A 22,064-nucleotide genomic window follows, 5' to 3' on the forward strand; every position below is an offset into this window, starting at 1 on the left:
CTGAGTATCCTGTACCCTTGATGTGTATCTTGAATTGGCATTTTTAAAAATGGACCCTTATTTACCTGGATATAATAATAGTGCCCGCCACCACCATTGGACAGACCTGGTGCTCTAATGCCGAGTTATTACACACTAGGTAATCTCTGGCATGTCTTCATTGGCATTATAAAATGTGGCCGGAAAGACAGGCCCTCAGAGTAAGAAGTCCGTATTGGTGGTAGGAAACTCAGGTTAGGAGTACTTTTGTCACCAAGTATTGGTTATTTAGCATACAGCTCTCAAATGAGACTCATCTGTGTTTCTGGATGAGATGATGGCACTCTGTTCAATCTGCTAAATGCCACTGTGTATAGAATAACATCTTGAGAAGCTACCTAATGCATAAGCTGTTTAATGCTATAAAATATACTACCTAAATTAAATGCCACTTACTTTTTCAGAGATGAATTAATCAACATCCTGGTCAAATTCAAAGCTTTTTGATGTATAAAACTTCATAAATTATAGGGGGGCAGGGAGGGAGGTGCACGAGGGAGGGGATATGGGGATATATGTATATATATAGCTTATTCACTTTGTTATACAGCAGAAACTAATACAACATGGTAAAGCAATTATACTCCAATTAAGATGTTTTTAAAAAAACCTTCATAAATGGAACTAGCCCATCAATAAGCAAAGTATAATGAAAACCTGCCTAGATATTTGGGGGTGGGGGGGCGCATGTTATTCTGAGTGTTTTTTTGCTCCTCAAATTAACAATCTCTGTAGAGGTAAACAAAGACCCCCAAATAAGAACAAGCACTGCTTATTGTCAGCAAGGGAGGCAGCCACTACTATAGCTTGAATTTGGCACAGACCTAAATCCAAGGCAGAAAGAGGAGTTGAAAAGCTTTATGGTGGCAAAAGGGGAAGGTGCAGGCTGATGGAAGGTTGAGGGAGTGGGGAAGCTGGAGGTGGGCTGACTAGAAGACGGGCATCCTACGTAACTGCTGAGGGAGAGCATATTTGGCTTCCCCTTGTTGGTCCTAAGAGGATGGGTGTGGGCAAAAATGGCAAGCTGTCAGTTTAGTACTGACCACTTGGGGCTGATTGCTGCAAAGGTGTGGTTTGACTCTCTGACCTGAGCCCCACCTTTGTTGCCTTCAGTCAACTGAACACACGAGGCAACACCCAGAGCAGAGAGACACAGGCTTCTGGCAGGGAACTCTGGGGGCCTCAGTTCGATGTCTACCAAGGTCCAAGGCTGCACAAACCCAAACGCATCTTCCGTTGAACATCCTCAGGCAGTTGTTCCTCCTGGCAGCTGCAAGGTGTCTAGAATTCATCCCAGATGTCCATGGGACTGCCTGTTCCTAGTGCCTTTCCCTGAAGAATCGCCTCAGGACATAGCTTTCTCTTTCTGACTCAGCCCAACTGCCAGCACAAATCCACTGTCCTTGCTTTGAGGCTGTGACTCCATCTGTGACATTTTGTTTGGTAGGATATTTACATGAGTTGAATCCTGGTTACCTAGGGAACTTACAAGACTTGGAGCACTTCCTTGCACTTGACCTAAGGCATAGAAGTGGGCTAAACCAGGCTTTGCCATGCTGGGAGGTTGGAGTGAGGGGCTTGTTAAAGCGGCAGGACCACAGCTCTCAGAGGGAAGGCTGAATTCGCAGCTACACACATTCTTGGAGGGAAGGGCCTCTTCTGGGACAGGGGAGAGTCTTTGAAGTGGAAAGGAAACAAGGATGCGTGGACTCCCAGGATAGTTCTTTTGGAGGTAAATGTGATCTCAACCACTCAGGCAAGACTAGGACCTCAAGTAAGCTGAGAAAGCCCATGCCCTTTGAAGGCTGGAAGCTTGCTCTGGCTCTAGGCCGGGATATACTTTGAACAGTTTGGAAATAAGAAAGTCCCTGGGGTTCTCTACACTGCTTACTTGTGTCTCCTGGCTCTTGCTATTGGGTGGGGAGACAGCAGCCTGCTTGGGGTTCCTGGTGCCAAGCTCATTCCAAAGGGCTGGTGAGGCAGGGTGGGAGCCGCCTCTGTCTCCAACCTGCCAGGTACCATACTTCTCCCAAGGGAGGGCCTTCTGCTAGGCTGATGTCTGAACCTGAACTTGAAAAGGTCAAAGGCTCAAGAGGCTGACTGGTGTCCTAGGAATCTTCTGAAGGGAACAGGGATTTAGTCATCAGACACAATAGAGAGGCTCTGGGCTCCCTCAGTTTGGTCTCATTCTCCCAGAGTCTCCTGCTGCCCAGACCTCATCCAGGTGTCCAGGCTGGTCAAGATGTTGGGTCAAGTCTCCAAAGATCTTATGTGTCTCCTGACCTGCTCTTGGATCAGGGACTCAAAGCTGAGTTGGAAGGAGTGGAGTTGACTGTTGTAGAACCTCAGCAGCTCATCCAGGAGCTGTTTGTTCTTGGCTTCAAGGTCATCCCATACAGGCCAAAGGTCTTCTGGGCAGCACCAGCCCTGCCTTCTCCTTTTCCTCATACTTCTCCACCGTGGCCTGCAATCACCTATAGTCCTAGTATATAGGAAGGCTGCTTCCCACCACCTTCTCACCACCATGTTGAGGTTCTGGAAGACACTGCCAAACTTTTTCAGGGTTCAGTAATGGTCTTTCAGATCTGGTTCACTTTTTCCTGGTTGAAGGTATCCATCCACTTCATGGCCATGTCCAGGGTGGTCACCATGTTCAGTAAGTCCTGGTCTTGCTGGCAGAGGGGATTAGAGAGTAAGTCTAAGGACATCTTCACAGCAGATTTGATGAGCAGGTCAGCACTGGGACTCTTCTTCATGTCCTTTCTCAGCCTCCTGGTCTGCTCTTCCAGCTGCTGGAGTTTTCTATACTTCCTTTCACAGTCTCTCTCCACTGCTGACCAGTCTTGGAAGGAATTCAGCTCATGTTCATGAACGTGGCCCTGCTGCCAGGATCTTCAGCTGCAACTCGGTCCTCCTTTTTTTTTTTTTTTTTTTTTTTAAGGAGACTTGTTTTACTTAGAGTGGAAAATTCTGCCAAGGACAAAGTCAACACAACCATATGCATGGAACACAAATATATGTATGGAACATTACATATACAAAGGGTGCTTGTAGGGTTATAGCAATGCAGAAGTAAGAAGTTAGGAACAGGGAAGAATTCTTCCCTGCAGGTTTCAGAGGGAGCATGGCCCTGACTTGATTTCAAACTTCTGGCCTTCAGAACTGTGACACAATAAACTTCAATAGTTTTAAGACACCTCGTTTGTGATGTTCTGTGATGGCAACCCTAGGAAATGAATACATATCCTCTGTGCAAAGTATTACCTAGCATGTTAGAGATTCCCTCAGAAGAATGTTCCTCTCTGTTGCTGGAGGTGTTCAAACACAAGTAGGAAGACTACTCAGTGGTGATGTTGTTGAGGAATTTAAATTATTACTTATTTTTAAGAGTTCCACATAAGCCAGATTCTATGATCTTAAGATATGAAGAGCTTGGAGGCGAATGATTCTGGCATTACATTACAACATTTGGAGTTGACTCTGATGAGTATTACCAGGACAGTTAGATTTTTCTAAATTGGCCCAGTCTTATAAGCTACAGCCACCAATTAGAAAAATATTTTTTAAATTAAATTTATTTACTCATTTATTTTTGGCTGCATTGGGTCTTCGTTGCTGCACGCAGGCTTTCTCTAGCTGTGGTGAGTGGGGGCTACTCTTTGTTGCGGTGCACAGGCTTCTCACCGAGGTGGCTTCTCTTGTTGTGCAGCACGGGCTCTAGGCACGCGGGCGTCAGTAGTTGTGGCACGTGGGCTCAGTAGTTGTGGCTCGTGGGCTCTAGAGCACAGGCTCAGTAGTTGTGGCGCACGGGCTTAGTTGCTTGGCAGCATGTGGGATCTTCCTGGACCAGGGATCGAACCCATGTCCCTTGCATTGGCAGGCGGATTCTTAAACGCTGCACCACCAGGGAAGCCCATAAAAAGACTTTTTTAAAGTGCTGTTAAGGTCTTTCTCAATGACTTATCCACTTTCTAAGAGTGTTCGCCCTCCATGTGCACTGTGGATTTAATTGCTTTGTCTATATCTTGCCATTTTTCAGACCTAGGAGTGAAAATGTGTTTCAGGTGTGAAATACTGTCTTGAACTAAGAAAGCAGGAGTGACTAAGACTCACCCAAGCCCTCCAACAGAGCCCCAAACTCCTTACCTGCTCTTAGAATTTAAGTATTAGATGCCTAAGACTGTGGAAACCACCAAACCTACAAATGATTGAGTTATTTGTAGTGAGGTGGATGGACCTAGAGTCTGTCATACAGAGTGAAGTAAGTCAGAAGAAGAAAAACAAATACCGTATGCTAACACATATATATGGAATCTAAAAAAAAAAAAAAGGTTCTGAAGAGCCTAGGGGCAGGACAGGAATAAAGACACAGATGTAGAGAATGGACTTGAGGACACGGGGAGTGGGAAGGGTAAGCTGGGACGAAGTGAGAGAGTGGCAGGGACATATATACACTACCAAATGTAAAATCGATAGCTAGTGGGAAGCAGCCACATAGCACAGGGAGATCAGATTGGTGCTTTGTGACCACCTAGAGGGGTGGGATAGGGAGGGTGGGAGGGAAACACAAGAGGGAGGAGATATGGGGATATATGTATATGTATAGCTGATTCACTTTGCTATAAAGCAGAAACTAACATACCATTGTAAAGCAATTATACTGCAATAAAGATGTCAAAAATAAACAAATAAAAAGCAAATTTTTTAAAAAATTGCACAAATTTCAAAGGTCTCTGGCCTATGTTCCTTGTTGGAAATGGAGCCTCCTGACTTTTTAGTGTTAAAGGAGTCTCAGTTTCCTTCTTGAGATTATCCCCCATTATTGGATATTGATTTATTATTTTCATAAAATTGCACATGGGAGCCTGTTGCCTGAGACCAGTCATAAATTATGAAAACGTGTTCAGCTCCTCTGTAGGGACTGATCATCTTATGGGGAGAATTACCCAGAACTAAATTTAACTGCTTTGTATAGGTTTGTGAGAAGGTTTGATGTCCCTGGCCCTCTAATGAGGAAGGGAAAGTAGAAAGGGGCTAACGTTTTCTAACAACCTACTAGGGACCAAATTCTTTGCATGGTACTTAATTTAATGCTCTTAACACAATGAAGCACAATCACCACCTGCTTTGATAGAAGATAAAGTAGAGGCACAGAATGATGAAAGACTTTCCCCAGGCTAGTGAAGGAGCAGAGCCAGAGTCAAACCTAATTTTGTCTGCCTCTGAAGTTAAACCTCTTTCCAATTACTGCATTGCCATTCTAAAGTGGAGTAGTAATATCTCAGCTAGAGGTGGACAGAGTGGTTTTTATTAATATCAACCTAAACCTTGTGCTCTTCAAGTTCTGAGAGATTTGCTCCAAGGAGCCATTAAGAAAGGACACTGATCCAAGGGCTATCAATTAACACGCTCTTCATACACAGCTATCAGCAGCTATTTAAAACCTGGGTAATATCTTCCTAAAAATACGTATCAGTTGTCTGGGTATTTATGCCCTATCGCTCTTGGTTTTCCATCCTTGACTCCATTAATAGAATTTTCCTTAATTCCTTTTCTCTTTTTATGGCTTCGCAAGAGGCTAATTTGCAGGCAAAACTGCTAATTTTACAGTTGCTTTCCGCTTCCTCAGCATGAGACTGACTGAGGAGTTATTAATAGAAGAATAGGATTCCCTTTTCATCCTTTTGCTACTGACTGTTGTAGGAGGTGGGAAAAACTCCATTATTTAATAACATTTGTTCTTCTTGAAAGGTCATCATTCCAGCCTTTCAGTTTCCACTAAAGTATAGCAGTATCAGCAGCCACAGCAGCCACTTTCTCTTCCTGAAGGGATTCTGGAATTCCTCCAGGTTATACAGTTGGCATAAAACTGTCTTTGAGATCCTCCTTGGGAATGGGGTCCAGCTGGGAAATTCTCTCGGTATTTCTGTGCATTTTCCAAATAGTAATTTCTAGCCACAATTATTTTTAAATGTGCCAGTCACCTACATTCCTGAAAAGGATGCTGAATTTGGGATATATTAGTTGAGAATTGTATTTGGCTGCTCATAGCAGAGAATAGAAATAATAGTGGCATAAACAAGAAAACATTATTTTTCACAGAAAATTTGTTTTAAAATAGACATTCAGGATTGGTATGGTGACTTCACATTGTCATCAGAGACCCAAGCTCCTTCTGCCTTTCAATTTTATTGTCACTACCATGTAGTTTCCATCCTCACAGCTGACCTATGGTCTCAGATAGCCACTGGACCCATGACTATAAATTTATGATTCTAATCAGGAAACAGAACATAGAGTAAAGGGCAAAAGGGACAGATCAGCTGTCTCTCCATCACTTATGGGACTTTCCCATAGGTCCTCGCAACAGATTCTGTTTAGATCTCAAGCTGTAAGGGAGACTGGGAACCATACATAGTCTTTTATCTGGGCACACTGCTGCCTCCATAGTAACTAGGGTTATCTTACTAAGAAGAAAGGGTAGGACAATATTAGAGTGGCAAATAGCATGTCTGCTACATGGAACAAAGAGAATGACTAAATAAAATTAAGCCAATAAACCCTTACTAACCACCTATTTTATGCCTGGAGATGAAATAGAAAGTTTAGATTAATTCCTTTAAGGAACAAAAACTTACCTACATTATATACCTCATGTCTTCTTAGCCTAGAATGCTTTTTCCTTCCTTGTTCACCTGGAAAACTTGTATTAATTATTCAAGGCTGTTCTCCAATATCACCTGCTGTCCGATGCTTCCTTGGAAGATTCTTCCCAGGAAGAATTCATCAATTGCCAGGTGCTCAGCTCTGCCCCTAGAGCACCTTGTCCTTCACTCTACTTCACCACTTAATTCCTCAGAGGCAGTGTGCTGAAGTGAGGGTAACACGAGAAGTAGGAAATGCTGACGTCAACTCCCAGGTCTGTTGCTTACTAGCATTGAGACAGATGCTTTTGCCCTTTGAGCTACTGTTTTCCTGCTGCAGAAGAGAAAACGCTAAGTTCCACTTCAGGGACTTTTGTGAAGATTAAATGAGATTTCTTAGGAAATACTATCCAAAAGAAATTTATATCAGTTATATATAAATAAAATATTATTTTATTTATTTATAAAATATTTATTTATATTTTATTTATTATTTAATTTTAGTCAAAATTAAATAAAACTGATGTGAAAGTCCAAAGCATTTTTTAAAATAGAAAAGGTTACTACAAAATAGTAAGTTTTAAATTCCTGGTAATTTTAATGATTCTAAATCTATATGGCCTTAAGATAACCTCAACATAATGTAATGCAAAAAAATGAAAGTGAAACTTCAGATAGAAATAGATAAACCTATGACCTATTAGAATATTATAACACAATTATCTGTGAAAAATTAAGCACAAAGGTCAGTAAAGATATAGAAAATTTGAACAACACAACTAACATGTTTGATTTAATGAATATCTATCTATCTATCTATCTATATCAGTCTTGAATCAATGTCAGAGAACACACATCCTATTTAAACACATGCAGACTCTTTATGAAAAACTGTCCTAGGCCATAATGCAATCTCAACCGATTTCAAAGAATTGTCATCATACAGACCATCCTCTCTGACCATAATGTAACTAATGCAGTGAAAAGTTACTCACAAAAATATAATTAAACACAATATAAAATTGGAAATTTTAAAATTTACTTTTAATGCCAACCCCAGTTAAATAAAATTCTCTACCTACTCTCCAACATCCTCACAGCAGAACTGATTAGAGAAAAACCAAAACCCTGCTGATTGGTCTCATTTTACATTCATGACCATTAAACTCAAGCAGAACTTTAAGACTGCTTGGTATTCATGCTAGTTTCACTCATCCTCCTACTCTCTTATGTAACTACTCTACACCTTTTTCTCTTTCCCCAAACCACGACACCTACTCCCATACTTCCTCTCAGCTTAGACCTTGCTTACTATTTCCCTCAGAAGAAAGAAGCAATCAGAAGATAACTTTAACAAGCTCACATCAGAAAATACATTCACCTGTTTCTTCTTTAGCTTTTCTTATGATGCATAAACTCTTCATGTACCCTATGGACTTCAACCCCTCCACTTTTACACCAAGTCCCACTTTCTGTCACCCACTCAAGAATAGCTCCTGCACTTCTCCACCTTATTTCCTATGTCACAAATTTTCATAATCACACAGACATGTAAATTTTCCCATCTTATAAAGAGAACATATTTTCCTCCATGTACTTCCCTCTCCCCTTTTACAGAAAAAAATCCTTACGGTGGCTGTGAGAATGCATCTGGTGACCTCCAACTACAGGAAGTGTAACTGACCAAGAACCCAATTGCTATGCTCTAAAATCTACCTCTACACTTGCACCAAGGCCATATTTCGCACAAGCGACTTAGTCAGTGGCCAAGTATAGCAGGAACACTAAAGCAGGTACGTTTAGTCCACTAAATAAGACTCCTCTGATGCCTTTGGCTACAACTCTCTGATAGTCTTATGGAAATGTCCTTTAGCCACGTGGTAGTCTATGACGTGTCCATCCAACCTTCAGTCCCTTTCTCCCTCATGAAAGTCAGACTTACAAGCAGTTGAAGGACTATCCCAGTCTTTTTAAGCTCTCTCCCCACTTTCTCTAACACAGGTATGTTTCCTAATAAAATTCTTGCACATTTAATTTCATCTGGGAATCTGCTTCTCAGAGGATTCAAACTAATTCACTCCTCTGAAGAGTTTACTTTCCTCACTCTCCATTTCTCTCCTCTCACTTTGTCTTGAATCCATCCTAATCAAGTTTTTGAGCCACAACTCCATTGAAACTCTTCTTGTCAGCAAATTCCAAGACTACTCAATTGAAAGATTAAACTTCTCCATATTTTAGTTGCTCTACCAGCAGTATTTGATACAGTTCATCCCTCCCTCTTCTTCAAACTGAAAGGCTGACAGGATATACTAAACTGTAACTTGTTTATTCAACTGCTACTCACCTTCTCCATTTAGATGTTTTATACGTATCTCTGATTTAACCAGCCCAAAACTGGGGATTTGATGATCTTCCCTCCAAATATTCATTCTCTCTTAATCTTCTTCAATCTGTAAATGAACATTCCATCCTGAAAGAGGGGACGTTACTACATATCCTATGGACATTAAAAGGTTAAGGAGTAATACTATGGACAATTCGATGACCACAAATGTGATAACCGAGATGAAATAGACCAATAATTTGAAAGACACAATTTTCCAAAACTCACACAAGACAATCAGAATAGGCCTATATCTATTAAGGAAATTGAGTTTGGCTAAAGCTGGTCTTTGTCTTCTCTACATTAGTGAATCACCACTTCAAACAATTGCTTACTTTCTTCCCTGAAAAGCAGTTTCTGGTTATTGCTCTGGCCAATATTAATATTTTTATTGAGTAATCAATATTCCATCTATTGAGTGTTTTCTATGAGCTATTATGTTGTGCTAGTTGCTTTTGATATATACTTCTTACTTCTTTTAACAACCATCCCATTTAATGGATGAGAAAATTGTAGCTCAGTGAAATTTAGTTGTTTGTCCATTGTCCAACAGTTAGCTGAATGGATGACCTGGGATTTTAAAACACCTGTCTGACTCCAAAGCCTGTGCTTTCTCTATAGTCCCATGCTAGTGCATAAGAAGGTGCCCTAGAACCTATGAATCAATGAGATATCACTGTCCATTCACTAAAGGGTTAATATTTTTGCCTGCTCCTGTTCTTGCTTCTTGGAAGAAGATGTAGGGTCTTTACCTCTACAACTTCTACAATGAAGCTCACCCTGAGCATTTGATCTCCTGCTAGTATGCTTTCTGATACATACTGGAAAATAAAATAGGAAGCCAGGCATGGTTTAGTCATACTTGTTAAACTTTTATGCTACCAGTCAGAAATGATGTTGACCTTAAAGTTATGATTAGAAGCACACATTCTGAAAAAGAACACAGTTCAATAAGAACAAAACCAGTAAGACCTGGGAGAGGCTTCTGAGAGCCCACAGGTGATAGGAAGCATAAACAGCTGCTATATGATATATTATTGCCTCTGGCATTCACTATTTATGGTGAAACTGTAAGGTGGTACAGTTTTTCCCTCTACACATGTTTTTCAAGAGAGAAGGAGGGAAATCATGCAATTTTTTTGTAGTTCCAAAGGGGCAAGGGAGAGGAAGTGGTTTGGGAGGGACAGAAAATATGGTCCACCCACTTCTGCTATCCATTGCCTGCTTTCCAAGCATGTGAACTGAAGTGTAAGAAGTCTGGTAAACTGGAAAGTTAGAGTTGTTACAGACAGATGTGCCTTTGATATCATTTCTTTACTACATTTTTATTGAGGTAAAATATAAATAACATAAAACTTACCATTTCAACAATTTGAAGTGTACAGTTCAGTGGCATTAAGTACATTCACAATGTTGTGCAACCATTACCACTATCTAGTTCCATAATTTTTCTTAATCATAAATGGAAACCACATATCTGTTAGTAGTCACTTCCTATTTCCCCCTTCCCCCAGCTCCTTGCAACTAATAACCTCCTCTCTGCCTCTACAGATTTTCCTATTCTGAAGGTTTTACATAATAAACCTACATACGGAGGCAAAAGACCTATACACCAAAAACTATAAGATGCTAATGAAAGGAATGAAGGACAACACAAACAGATGAAGAGGTATACCATGTTCTTGGACTGGAAGAATCAATATTGTGAAAATGACTATACTACCCAAAGCAATCTACAGATTCAATAAAATCCCTAGCAAATTACCAAAGCAATTTTTCACAAAACTAAAACAGAAAATTTTACAATTTGTATGGAAACACAAAAGACCCCAAATAGCGAAAGAAATATTGAGAAAGAAAAACGGAGCTGGAGGAATCAGGCTCCCTGACTTCAGACTATACTACAAAGCTACAGTAATCAAGACAGTATGGTACCAGCACAAAAACAGAAATATAGATCAATGGAACAGGACAGAAAGCCCAGAGAAAAACCCATGCACATATGGTCACCTAATCTATGACAAAGGAGGCAAGAATATGTAATGGAGAAAAGACAGCTTCTTCAATAAGTGGTGATGGGAAAACTGGACAGCTATATGTAAAAGAATAAAATTAGAACACTTCCTAACACCATACACAAAAATAAACTCAAAATGGATTAAAGACCTGAATGTAAGGTCAGATACTATAACATTCTTAGAGGAAAACATAGGCAGAACACTCTTTGACATAAATCACAGCAGGATCTTTTTTGACTGCCTAGAGTAATGAAAATACAACAAAAGTAAACAAATGGGACCTAATTAAATTTAAAAGCATTTGCACAGCAAAGGAAACCATAAACAAGACAAAAAGACAACCCTCAGAATGGGAGAAAATATTTGCAAACGTAGCAACTGACAAAGGATTAATCTCCAAAATTTATAAGAAACTCATGCAGCTCAATATCAAAAAAACAAACAACATCAGAAATTGGGCAGAAGACCTAAATAGACATTTCTCCAAAGAAGACATACAGACGGCCAAAAAACACATGAAAAGATGCTCAACATCACTAATTATTGGAGAAATGCAAATCAAAACAACAATGAGGTATCACCTCACACCAGTCAGAATGGCCATCATTAAAAAATCTACAAACAGGGGAGAGACCTTCAAGATGGTGGAGGAGTAAGACGTGGAGATCACCTTCGTCCCAACAAACACATGAGAAATACATCTACATATGAAACAACTCCTACAGAACACCTACTGGACCCTGGCAGAGACCTCAGACTTCCCAAAAGGCAAGAAACTCCCCAAGGGCCTGGCCATGTGGCTGACAGAGTCTGGGTGTTCTAGCCAGCTGCCAGGCCTGTGCCTCTGATGTGGGAGAGCGGAGTTCATGACATTAGTCCACCAGAGCCCTCCTACCTCCACATAATATCAAATGGTGAAAGCTCTCCCAGAGAACTCCATCTCAATGCTAAGACCTAGTTCCACTCAAGGACCAGCAACATACAGTGCTGGACACCCTATGCCAAACAACTAGCAAGACAACAACACAACACAACCCAGTAGCAGAGAGGCTGCATGAAATCATAATAAGGTCACAGACACCCCAAAACACACCACCAGACACAGTCCCGCCCACAAGAAAGACAAGATCCAGCCTCATCCACCAGAACACAGGCACAAGTCCCCTCCACCAGAAAGCCTACACAAGCCCCTGAACCAACCTTACCCACTGGGGGCAGACAACAAAAACAACGGGAACTATGAACCTGCAACCTGCGAAAAGGATATCCCCAAACACAGTAACTTAAGCAAAATGAGAACACAGAGAAACACACAGCAGATGAAGGAGCAAGGTAAAAACCCACCTGACCAAACACATGAAGAGGAAATAGGCAGTCAACCTGAAAAAGAATTCAGAGTAATGACAGTAAAGATGATCCAAAATCTCGAAATAGAATGGAGAAAATACAAGAAACGTTTACAAGGATCTAGGAGAACTAAAGAGCAAACAATGATGAACAACACAATAAATGAAATTTAAAATTCTCTACAAGGAATCAACAGCAGAATAACTGAGGCAGAAGAATGGATAGGTGACCAGGAAGATAAAAGAGTGGAAATAACTACTGCAGAGCAGAATAAAGAAAAAAGAATGAAAAGAATTGAGGACAGTCTCAGAGACCTCTGGGATAACAATAAACACATCAACATTCGAATTATAGGGGTCCCAGAAGAAGAAGAGAAAAAGAAAGGGACTGTGAAAATATTTGAAGAGATTGTAGCTGAAAACTTCCCTAATATGGGAAAGGAAATAGTTAATCAAGTCCAGGAAAAACAGAGAGTCCCATACAGGATAAATCCAAGGAGAGACAGGCCAAGACACATATTAATCAAACTATCAAAAATTAAATACAAAGAACAAATATTAAAAGCAGCAAGGGAAAAACAAGTAAAACATAAGGGAATCCCCATAAGGTTAACAGCTGATCTTTCAGCAGAAACTCTGCAAGTCAGAAGGGAGTGGCAGGACATATTTAAAGTGATGAAAGAGAAAAACCTATAACCAAGATTACTCTACCAGGCAAGGATCTCATTCAGATTTGACGGAGAAATTAAAAGCTTTACAGACAAGCAGAAGGAAAGACAATTCAGCACCACCAAACCAGCTTTACAACAAATGCTAAAGGAACTTCTTTATGCAGGAAACACAAGAGAAGGGAAAGACCTACAATAATAAACCCAAAACAATTAAGAAAACAGTAATAGGAACATACATATCAATAATTACCTTAAATGTAAATGGATTAAATGCTCCAACCAAAAGACATAGACTGGCTGAACAGATACAAAAACAAGACCCGTATATATGCTGTCTACAAGAGACCCACTTCAGACCTAGGGACACATACGACTGAAAGTGAGGGGATGGAAAAAGATATTCCATTTAATCTCCAAAATTTACAAGCATCTCATGCAGCTCAATATCAAAAGAGCAAAACAATGCAATCCCAAAAATAGCAGAAGACCTAAATAGATATTTCTCCAAAGAAGATATACAGGTTGCCAAGAAACACATGAAAGAATGCTCAACATCACTAATCATTAGAGTAATGCAAATCAAAACTACAATGAAGTATCACCTCACACTGGTCAGAATACCCATCATCAAAAAACCTACAAACAGGGCTTCCCTGGTGGTGCAGTGGTTGAGAGTCCACCTGCCGATGCAGGGGACATGGGTTCGTGCCCCAATCTGGGAAGATCCCACATGCCGCGGAGTGGCTGGGGCCATGAGCCATGGCCACTGAGCCTGCACGTCCGGAGCCTGTGCTCCACAACAGGAGAGGCCACAACAGTGAGAGGCCTGCGTACCACAAAAAAAAAAAAAAGAAAATCTACAAATAATAAATGCTGGAGAGGGTGTGGAGAAAAGGGAACCCTCATGCACTGTTAGTGGGAATGTAAATTGATACAGCCACTATAGAGAACAGTATGGAGTTTCCTTAAAAACTACAAATAGGGGCTTTCCTCATGGCATAGTGGTTGAGAGTCTGCCTGCCAATGCAGGGGACATGGGTTTGTGCCCCGGTCCAGGAAGATCCCACATGCCGCGGAGCGGCTGGGCCCGTGAGCCGTGGCCGCTGAGCCTGGGTGTCCGGAGTCTGTGCTCCGCAACGGGAGAGGCCACAGCAGTGAGAGGCCCGCGAACCACAAAAAAAACAAAAACGAAAAAACAACTACAAATAGAACAACCATATGACCCAGCAATCCCACTACTGGGCATATACCCTGACAAAACCATAATTCAAAAATTGTCATGTACCATGATGTTAATTGCAGCTCTATTTACAATAGCCAGGATGTGGAAGAAACCTAAGTGTCCACTGACAGATGAACAGATAAAGAAGATGTGGCCCATATATACAATGGAATACTGCTCAGCCATAAAAAGAAACAAAACTGAGTTATTTGTAGTGAGGTGGATGGACGTAGAGTCTGACATACAGAGTGAAGTAATTCAGAATGAGAAAAACAAATACCATATGCTAACACATATATATGGAATCTTAAAAACAAAAAAAAGGTTCTGAAGAACCTAGGGGCAGGACAGGAATAAGGATACAGACATAGAGAATGGACTTGGGGACATAGGGAGGGGAAAGGGTAAGATGGGATGAAGTGAGAGAGTAGCAAAGACATATATACACTGCCAAATGTAAAATAGATAGCTAATGGGAAGCAGCCACATACCACAGAGAGGTCAGCTCGGTGCTTTGTGACCACCTAGAGGGGTGGCATAGGGAAAGTGGGAGGGAGATGCAAGAGGGAGGAGATATGGGGATATACTTTTATGTATAGATTCACTGTGTTATAAAGCAGAAACTAACACACCATTGTAAGGCAATTATACTCCAATAAAGATGTTAAAATAATTGTTAAAAATAAAATACAATAGGCATAATCTACACAAAAGAAGAAATCTACAAACAAGAAGTGCTGGAGAGGGTGTGGAGAAATGGAAACCCTCTTGCACTGTTGGTGGAAGTGTAAATTGATACAGCCCTTATGGAAAACAGTATGGAGGTTCCCTAAAAAACAAAAAATAGAAGTACCATATGACCCAGCAATCCCACTACTGGGCATATACCCAGAGAAAACCATAGTTCAAAAAGACACATGCACCCCAATGTTTATTGCAGCACTATTTACAATAGACAGAACATGGAAGCAACCTAAATGTCCATCAACAGAGGAATGGATAAAGAAGATGTGGTACATATATACAATGGTATATTACTCAGTCATATAAAGGAATGAAATTGGGTCATTTGTAGAGATGTGGATGGACCTAGAGACTGTCATACAGAGTGAAGTATGTAAGAAGCAGAGAAACAAATATATATTAACATGCATATGTGGAATCTAGAAAATGGTATAGATGATCTTATTTGCAAAGCAGAAATAGAGACACAGACGTACAGCATGAATATAGGGATACCAAAGGGGAAAGGGGGTGAGGGTGGGAGGAACTGGGAGATTTGGATTTACATATATACACTATTGATACTATTTGTAAAATATATAACTAATGAGAACCTACTATAAACTCAGAGAACTCTACTCAGTGCTCTGTGGTGAACTAAATGCGAAGGAAATCTAAAAAAGAGTATATATATATATATAACTGATTCACTTTGTTGTACAGCAGAAACTAAAATAACATTGTAAAGCAACTATACTCAAAAAAATTTAATAAAAAAAATAGAATCATACAATTTGTGGTATTTAATAGCTGACATCTTTCATTTAGCATCATGTTTTCCACATTGGCCCACAATATACCATGAATTAGTACTTCATTCCTTTATATGGCTGAATAATGCTCCATTGTATAGATAGCCCACATTTTGTTTACCCATTCATCAGCTGATGAACATTTGGATGTTCCTACCTTTTGACTATTGTTGAATATAGTGCTTCTTGGAGGTTATTTTAGATGCATTGTCTGTCTATCTGTCAAGTGTTGAAGACAGTCGCAGTAACTCCACTCTTTTCCCAAGTGCCCTAGGCCTCACACCTTTGCACAGGCTGCCAGCTCCACTCCCACACTGGTGAATCAGTTTCAATTTCATCTTCTCCAAGTCCCTCTTCTTTTACTCTACATTAACAAGCTCTTCACCCTGCAAGTCTCTACCTCATGCTCTTCCTTGTTTCCTTTTTTCATCACAATTTTTAAAAAATATCTTTATTGGAGTATAATTGCTTTACATTGTTGTGTTAGTTTCTGCTGTACAGCAAAGTGAGTCAGTTATACATATATATATTTATATATATACTCTTTTACATATCTGCTGTATAACAAAGCGAATCAGCTATATGTATACTTATATCCCCATAAACCCTCACTCTTGCATCTCCCTCCCACCTTCCCTATCCCACCCCTCTAATGGGTCACAAAGCACCGAGCTGATCTCCCCGTGCTATGCAGCTGCTTCCCACTAGCTATCTATTTTACATTTAGTAATGTGTACATGTCAATGCCACTCTCTCACTTCATCCCAGCTTAACCTTCCCCCTCTCCGTGTCCTTAATCCATTCTCTACGTCTGAGTCTTTATTCCTTTCCGGCCCCTAGGTTCTTCAGAACCATATTTTTTTAGATTCCACATATATGTGTTAGCATATGGTATTTGTTTTTCTGTTTCTGACTTACTTCACCGTGTATGAGAGATTCTAGGTGCATCCACCTTACTACAAATAACTCAATTTTGTTTCTTTTTATGGCTGAGTAATACTCCGTTGTTATATGAGCCACATCTTCTCTACCTGTTCATGTCTCGATGGACACTTAGGTTGCTTCCATGTCCTGCTTACTGTAAATAGAGCTGCAGTGAACATTGTGGTACATGACTCTTTTCTTTCTTTTTTTTTTTTTAATGGAAGAAAATATTTTATTCAAAATAAGCTGTTTTCCCTGGCACTTTTTCAGGAGAATCATTGATCTTCTTTATATAGTATACTTTTGTATGGGATACATAAATACATTCTTTTATCTTTTTTTTGAATTTTTGAATTTTATTTATTTTTTTATACAGCAGGTTCTTCTTAGTCATCCATTTCAGACGCATCAGTGTATACATGTCAATCCCAATCTCCCGATTCATCACACCCCCCACCCCCACCCCCCGCCGCTTCCCCCCTTGGTGTCCATATGTTTGTTCTCTACATCTGTGTCTCAATTTCTGCTCTGAAAACCGGTTCCTCTGTACCAATTTCCTAGGTTCCACATATATGCATTAATATACGATATTTATTTTTCTCTTTCTGACTTACTTCACTCTGTATGACAGTCTCTAGATCCATCCATGTCTCTACAAATGACCCAATTTTGTTGCTTTTTATGGCTGAGTAATATTCCATTGTATATATTATCACATCATCTTTATCCAGTCGTCTGTCGATGGGCATTTAGGTTCCTTCCATGACCTGGCTATTGTAAATAGTGCTGCAATGAACATTAGGGTGCATGTCTCTTTTTGAATTATGGTTTTCTCTGGGTATATGCCCAGTAGTGGGATTGCTGGGTCATATGGTAGTTCTATTTGTAGTTTTTTAAGGAACCTCCATACTGTTCTCCATAATGGCTTATCAATTTACATTCCCACCAGCAGTGCAAGAGGGTTCCCTTTTCTCCACACCCTCTCCAGCATTTGTTGTTTGTAGATTTTCTGATGATGCCCATTCTCACTGGTGTAAGGTGATACCTCATTGTAGTTTTGACTTGCATTTCTCTGATAATTAGTGATGCTGAGCAGCGATTCATATACTTCATGGCCATCTGTATGTCTTCTTTGGAGAAATGTCTATTTAGGTCTTCTGCCCATTTTTGGATTGGGTTGTTTGCTTTTGGAATATTGAGCTGCATGAGCTGTTTATATATTTTGGAGATCAATCCTTTGTCCATTGATTCATTTGCAAATACTTTCTCCTATTCTGAGGGTCGTCTTTTCATTTGGTTTATGGTTTCCTTTGCTGCGCAAAAGCTTTTAAGTTTCATTAGGTCCCATTTGTTTACTTTTGTTTTTATTTCCATTACTCTAGGAGGTGGATCAAAAAGATCTTGCTGTGATTAATATCAAAGTGTGTTCTTCCTATGTTTTCCTCTAAGAGTTTGAGAGTGTCTGGCCTTACATTTAGGTCTTTAATCCATTTTGAGTTTATTTTTGTGTATGGTGTTAGGGAGTGCTCTAATTTCATACTTTTACATGTAGCTGTCCAGTTTTCCCAGCACCACTTATTGAAGAGGCTGTATTTTCTCCACTGTATATTCCTGCCTCCTCTATCAAAGATAAGGTGACCATATGTACCTGGGTTTATCTCTGGGCTTTCTATCTTGTTCCATTGATCTATGTTTCTCTTTTTGTGCCAGTACCATATTGTCTTCATGACTGTAGCTTTGTTGTATAGTCTGAGGTCAGGGAGTCTGATTCCTCCACCTCCGTTTTTGTCCTGCAAGACTGCTTTGGCTATATGGGGTCTTTTGTGTCTCCATACAAATTTTAAGATTTTTTGTTCTAGTTTTGTAAAAAATGCCATTGGTGTTTTGAAAGAGATTGCACTGAATCTGTAGATTGCTTTGGGTAGTATAGTCATTTTCACAATGTTGATTCTTCCAATCCAAGAACATATTATATCTCTCCATCTGGTTGTATCATCTTTAATTTCTTTCATCAGTGTCTTATAGTTTTCTGTATACAGGTCCTTTGTCAACCTAGGTTCGTTTATTCCTAGGTATTTTATTCTTTTTGTTGCAATGGTAAATGGGACTGTTTCCTTAATTTCTCTTTCAGATTTTTCATCATTAGTATATAGGAATGCAAGAGATTTCTGTGCATTAATTTTGTATCCTGCAACTTTAAAAAATTCATTGATTAGCTCTAGCAGATTTCTGGTGGCATCTTTAGGATTCTCTATGTAGAGTATCATGTCATCTATGAACAATGACAGTTTTACTTCTTTTCCAACTTGGATTCCTTTTCTTTCTTTTTCTTCTCTGATTGCCGTGGCTAGGACTTCCAAAACTATGTTGAATAATAGTGGTGAGAGTGGACATCCTTGTCTTGTTCCTGATTTTAGAGGAAATGCTTTCAGTATTTCACCATTGAGAATGACGTCTTTGCTGTGGGTTTGTTATATATGGCCTTTATTATGTTGAGGTAGGTTCCCTCTATGCCCACTTTCTGGAGAGTTTTTATCATAAATCAGTGTTGAATTTTGTCAAAAACTTTTTCTGCATCTATTGAGATGATCATATGATTTTTCTACTTCAATTTGTGAATATGGTGTATCACACTGATTGATTTGCATATACTGAAGAATCCTTGCATCCCTGGGAGAAATCCCACTTGATCATGGAGTATGATCCTTCTAATATGTTGTTGGATTCTGTTTTCTAGTGTTTTGTTGAGGAGTTTTGCATCTATATTCGTCAGTGATATTGGTCCTTAATTTTCTTTTTTGTAGATTCTTTGTCTAGTTTTGGTATCAGGGTGATGGTGGCCTCACAGACTGAGTTTAGATTTCCTTCCTCTGCAAGTTTTTGGAAGAGTTTGAGAAGGATGGGTGTAACTCTTCTCTAAATATTTGATAGAATTCACCTGTGAAGCCATCTGGTCCTGGACTTTTGTTTGTTGGAAGATTTTTAATCGCAGTTTCGATTTCATTACTTGTGATTGGTCTGTTCATATTTACTCTTTCTTCCTGGTTCAGTCTTGGAAGGTTATACCTTTCTAAGAATTTGTCCATTTCTTCCACATTGTCCAGTTTATTGGCATAGAGTTGCTTGTAGTAGTCTCTTAGGATGCTTTGTATTTCTGCCATGTCTGTTGTAACTTCTCATTTTTCATTTGAGTCCTCTCCCTCTTTTTCTTGATGAGTCTGGCTAATGGTTTATCAATTTTGTTTATCTTCTCAAAGAACCAGCTTTTAGTTTTATTAATCTTCGCTCTTGTTTTGTTTGTTTCTGTTTCATTTATTTCTGCTCTGATTTTTATGATTTCTTTCCTTCTGCTAGCTTTGGGTTTTGTTTGTTCTTCTTTTTCTAGTTCCTTTAGGGTTCCTGTAGGGTTCCGGTAGGGTTAGATTGTTTATTTGAGATTATTTATTTGAGATTTTTCTTGTTTCTTGAGGAAGGCTTATATAGCTATAAACTTCCCTCTGAGAACTGCTTTTGCTGCATCCCATAGGTTTTGAATCTTCGTATTTTCATTGTCATTTGTCTCCAGGTATTTTTTTGAGTTCCTCTTTGATTTCTTCAGTGATCTCTTGCTTATTTAGTAACGTATTGTTTAGCCTCCATGTTTTTGTGTTTTTTTCATTTTTCCCCCGTAATTCATTTCTAATCTCATAGTGTTGTGGTCAGAAAAGGTGCTTGATGTGATTTCAATTTTATTAAATTTACTGTGGCTTGATTTGTGACCCAAGATGTGATCTATCCTGGAGAATGTTCTGTGCGCACTTGAGAAGAAAGTGTAATCTGCTCTTTTGGGATGGAATGTCCTATAAATGTCAATTAAATCTATCTGGCCTATTGTGTCATTTAAAGCCTCTGTTTCCTTATTTATTTTCATTTTGGATGATCTGTCCATTGGTGTAAGTGAGGTGTTAAAGTCCCCCACTATTACTGTATTACTGTCAATTTCCTCCTTTCTAGCTGTTAGCAGTTGCCTTATGTACTGAGGTGCTCCTATGTTGTGTGCATATATATTTATAATTGTTATATCTTCTTCTTGGATAGATCCCTTGATCATTATGTAGTGTCCTTCCTTGTCTCTTCTAACATTCTTTATTTTAAAGTCTATTTTATCTGATATGAGCATTGCTACTCCAGCTTTCTTTTGATTTCCGTTTGCATGGAATATCTTTTTCCATCCCCTCACTTTCAGTCTGTATGTGTGCTTAGGTCTGAAGTGGGTCTCTTGTAGACAGCATATATATGGGTCTTGTTTTTGTATCCATTCAGCGAGCCTGTGTCTTTTGGTTGGAGCATTTAATCCATTCATGTTTAAGGTAATTATCGATATATATGTTCCTATGACCATTTTCTTAATAGGTTTGGGTTTGTTTTTGTAGGTCCCTTTCTTCTCTTGTGTTTCCCACTTACAGAAATTCCTTTAGCATTTGTTGCACAGCTGGTTTGGTGGTGCTGAATTCTCTTAGCTTTTGCTTGTCTGTAAAGCTTTTGATTTCTCCATCGAATCTGAATGATATCCTTGCCAGGTAGAATAATCTTGATTGTAGGTTCTTCCCTTTCATCACTTTAAGTATATCATGCCACTCACTTCTGGCTTGTAGCGTTTCTGCTGAGAAATCAGCTGTTAACCTTATGGGAGTTCCCTTGTATGTTATTTGTCATTTTTCCCTTGCTGCTTTCAATAATTTTTCTTTGTTTTTAATTTTTGTCTATTTTATTCCTATGTGTCTCAGCATGTTTCTCCTTGGGTTTATCGTGTATGGGACTGTCTGCGCTTTCTGGACTTGGGTGGCTATTTCCTTTCCCATGTTAGGGAAATTTTCGACTGTATCTCTTCAAATATTTTCTCAGGTCCTTTCTCTCTCTCTTCTCCTTCTGGGGCCACAATAATGCAAATATTTTTGTGTTTAATGTTGTCCCAGAGGTCTCTTAGACTGTCTTCATTTGTTTTCATTCTTTTTCTTTATTCTGTTCTGCAGCATTCTGTCTTCCGAGTCACTTATCCATTCTTCTGCCTCAGTTATTCTGGTATTGATTCCTCTAGTGTAGTTTTCATTTCAGCTATTGTATTGTTCATCTCTGTTCATTTGTTCTTTAATTCTTCTAGGTCTTTGTTAAACATTTCTTGCATCTTCTCAATCTTTGCCTGCATTCTTTTTCCAGGGTTCTGGATCATCTTCACTATCATTATTTTTTTTTTTTCTGGAAGGTTTCCTATCTCCACTTAATTTAGTTGTTTTTCTGGGGTT

At 39.5% G+C, this 22,064-nt stretch overlaps 1 pseudogene; it reads right to left on the bottom strand.

Moving 5' to 3' along the window:
- Positions 1-2,175: 2,175 nt before the first annotated feature.
- Positions 2,176-22,064, bottom strand: part of LOC114897966 — an 89,757-nt pseudogene continuing 69,868 nt past the window's right edge.

This window comes from Monodon monoceros, unplaced genomic scaffold (assembly GCF_005190385.1).
Source record: "Monodon monoceros isolate NGI ecotype Baffin Bay Population unplaced genomic scaffold, NGI_Narwhal_1 Super_Scaffold_18, whole genome shotgun sequence".
In the NCBI taxonomy this organism is placed as follows: Eukaryota; Metazoa; Chordata; class Mammalia; order Artiodactyla; family Monodontidae; genus Monodon; species Monodon monoceros.